Source organism: Prosopis cineraria, unplaced genomic scaffold (genome assembly GCF_029017545.1).
Source record: "Prosopis cineraria cultivar Desert tree isolate PC_DT_omini unplaced genomic scaffold, ASM2901754v1 PC7, whole genome shotgun sequence".
Classification (NCBI taxonomy): domain Eukaryota; kingdom Viridiplantae; phylum Streptophyta; class Magnoliopsida; order Fabales; family Fabaceae; genus Prosopis; species Prosopis cineraria.
In genome coordinates, this window is record NW_026555338.1 from 9,784,520 (window position 1) to 9,788,284 (window position 3,765).

At 37.1% G+C, this 3,765-nt stretch overlaps 1 non-coding gene across 1 annotated transcript; it reads left to right on the top strand.

The window, feature by feature from the left end:
- Positions 1-2,634: 2,634 nt before the first annotated feature.
- On the top strand, positions 2,635-2,741 carry LOC129316906 (small nucleolar RNA R71). Its single transcript, XR_008594833.1, has one exon. It is a non-coding gene; the product is annotated as a small nucleolar RNA R71 (small nucleolar RNA).
- Positions 2,742-3,765: the final 1,024 nt, after the last annotated feature.

Below are 3,765 nucleotides of genomic sequence, written 5' to 3' on the forward strand. Positions count from 1 at the left end.
TGAAGTCATCCATGATGACTTCCATAGTTTGCTCAATCATATCAGAGAAAATTGCCATCATACACCTCTAAAAAGTGGCCAGTGCATTGCATAACCCAAAAGGCATACGCTTGAAAGGAAAAGTTCTATAAGGACAAGTAAATGTCATTTTTTCTTGATCCTCTGGAGCTATGGCAATTTGGTTATAGCCTGAATACCCATCAAGGAAGCAAAAGAATTCCCTTCCATCTAATTTGTCAAGCATTTGGTCGATAAAGGGAAGAGGAAAGTGATCTTTCCTAGTAGCCGCATTTAGCTTCCGGTAATCCATGCATACTCTCCACCTAGTGACAGTGTGAGTAGGAATTAGCTCATTGTGGGTGTTAGCTACTACAGTCATGCCTCCCTTTTTTGGAACGCATTGAATTGGGCTCACCCAAGAGCTATCAGAGATAGGATAGACAATGCCCGCGTCAAGCCATTTTAAGATCTCCTTTTTCACAACTTCCTTCATAATAGGATTCAACCTTCTTTGATGTTCCACAAAAGTTTTATAATTGTCTTCAAGAAAAATCTTATACATGTAAATTGAAGGGCTAATACCCTTTCTGTCGGCAATAGTCCACCTAATAGCTCTCTTGTGAGCTTTCAAGACTTTCACAAGTTGCTCTTCTTGTTGTTCATTCAAGTCCACAGCAATAATCACTGGCAAAGTTTGTTGGCTTCTAAATAGACATACCGAAGATGAGAAGGTAATGTCTTCAACTCAAGAGATGATGGCTTTTCAATAGAGGATTTCAAAGATGGTTTACCAAGAGAAGATAAATCTAGAGATTTCAAAGATGATAGCCATACACTCTTCTCCATCTTGAGTCTTTAATTGAGCTCTTAGTAACAAGGCTTCTAAAAAATCATTACGAATTGCATCATTAAATTCTTCTTATGCAACTTGATCAAGCATATCAACAAAGAAGCATTGCTCAAGATCATTGGGAGATTTCATCAACTTGTGCATGTTAAAGGTGACTTGCTCATCATCTACCCTTATAGTAAGCTCACCTTTTTTAACATCAATCAAGGTTCTAGTAGTTGCCAAGAATGGTCTTCCTAAGATAATAGGAATATCACAATCCACCTCACAATCAAGGACAATGAAATCAATTGGAAAAATGAATTTATCCACTTTTACAAGAACATCTTCAATAACACCACGTGGATAAGCCAAGCTTCTATCCGCTAATTGCAAAGTCACGTTTGTTAGTCTAGCTTCACCCAACTCCAATTTATTGAAAATAGATAGAGGCATAAGATTGATACTAGCACCAAGATCACATAATGCCTTACCTAAAAATTTATTTCCAATATGACACGGAATTGAGAAGCTACCAAGATCCTTCAACTTTTGAGGTAGTTGCTTAATGATATCCGTACAACTCTTGGTTAGAGCAACGTCTCAAACTCATTGAACCTTCTCTTTTTAGAGAGCACATCTTTCATGAACTTAGCATATTTGGGCATTTACTCCAAAGCTTCCACAAAAGGAATGTTGATATGCAATTACTTGAACATATCAAGAAACTTTTTGAATTGGCCATCTTCTTGTTGCTTCCTAAGCCTTTGAAGAAAAGGTGGTGGAGGCACATATTGGCCTCTAGTTGCTTTTTCTCATCACTAACCTTTTTGGCTTGATCTTTATTCTTTTTCTCTTCTTGATTATTCTTCAAGTTGTCACACTCTTCAACCACAATTTCTTCATTAATCACTTCATTATCAACAATCACCTTAGTAGCACCACTACTCACACCACTTGCACTTGGCATGAGAACTTTGGGTAATTGCATCCTACTTCTCAAAGTGATTGCTTTACACTCCTCCTTACCATCCCTTTTAGGATTTGGAATGGTGTCACTAAGGAGATTGCTTCTTGACATAGCATTTATTTGTGAAGCCAATTGCCCCATTTGCACTTCGAGATTCTTGATTGCGGTATCATGAGGAGTAAGAGTTGCCTTAATTTTAACTCTTGCAGACTCTTGATTACTCAAGATTTATGCTAACATCTTCTCCATTCTAGACTCCTCTTCTTTAACTGGCATTGGCTTTGGTGGAGCTTGAAAACCCGGAGGGTGAATTGGCTTAACATTGGAAGATGAAGGTTGATTTGAAGAATTCCCTTGACTCCATGAAAAATTAGGATGATTCCTCCATCTTGAGTTGTATGTTTGAGAGTAAGGGTTGTTGTGAGGGTTTTGAAACTTGCCCATATAGTTGACAGACTCAGTGGTCATATAAAGAGGACATTGATCAGGCATGTGCATATCATTGCATTGATTGCACATAGTTGGAATGGCTTAGACAGCATGCACATTATGAGAATTTTCCCTTTGCATTTGAGATTCCAACACATCAAAATGCTTGTTCATTGCATTCAACATGGATACAATCTGGGAAGAGGAATCATATTTAGCACTAGTCACCATTAATATATTCCTTCTATCCGTGTTTTGAGTGTTGTTCGCAGACAATTGGTCTAAGAGGCAAAAAACTTCATTGACAGGTACATTCCGATATCCCCCATTTGTGATAGAATCAACCATGGCCTTTGAAGATGGATTCAGACGATTATAGAAGATCTAAATCACTACCCATTTATCCACCCCATGATTAGGGCATTTCTTCATCAACATCTTGTATCTCTCCCAAGCTTCATAGAGATGCTCATCTAGATATTGCTTAAAGCTAAGAAATTCATCTCTTACTTCCATCGTTTTATCATCAGAGAAGAATCGAGCTCTAAACTTGTGCTCAAGATCCTCCCATGAACCAATAGAACCTTCGGGAAGATTGTTGAACCATTCTTTAGCCTTGTCTTGTAGAGAAATTAGAAATAATCACAAGCGCAAGTCATCTTTAGGAACCCCGTTTTGTTTAAAAGAATCACATACTTCCACAAAAGACATCAAGTGCTTGTTAGCATCTTCATTGAATAGACCATGAAACACACTATTCATTTAAAGCATTGTGATTATGGCAGGCTTGATCTCAAAAGTATGTGCTTGAAACTCCGGCATTTGAATACAAGATTGAGTACCCATCAGATTCTGATTAGCAAAGTCATTAACTGAGGCGGTGTCATACTGGTCTTCTGCCATGTTTCCCGATTGAGTTTCAAGAGTTCTTTCAGAATTAGGAGACTCAACTTCTTTAAAGATTGTTAATCCTTCAAGTATCACTTCCAATCCTTCTGGGCGTATGGCTTACATATGCCAAATGGGTACCTAAAGAAGAAAACAACTAAAGAAATATCAAACTAAAACAAAAACACTAAACAAAGACAAAATAAAAGTCTAGAACTAATATCTACAAAGCTCAAGCGAAATTTAATATCACTAGTCTAAGGTTGATCACAATATTTTCAAAAGCAAATCCCCGACAACGGTGCCAAAAACTTGTTGCTCACCACAAGTGCACGGGTCGTAACAAGTAATATAAAATGAGTAAAGTATCATTCCCCCGAGGATTTGTTCAAAAACAATGACCAAGCAAAAGACTAAGTAAATTCAATCAAGTTGAGCTACACAAAGTCAGGTGAAAATGATTTTGTAAATGAAATTAACTCTAGAAAATAAAGAAAAGTGAGTGATTCACAAACTTCCAATACAATTTAGGACCTAGGATTATTTATCCCCCTTGCATTTCATAACACTAAAATTACATCCTCTCATAAATGTTTTTAATGGAAATAAGTGCTAACCTAGAGTTCTAAAAATACTTAGACAAGCTCTC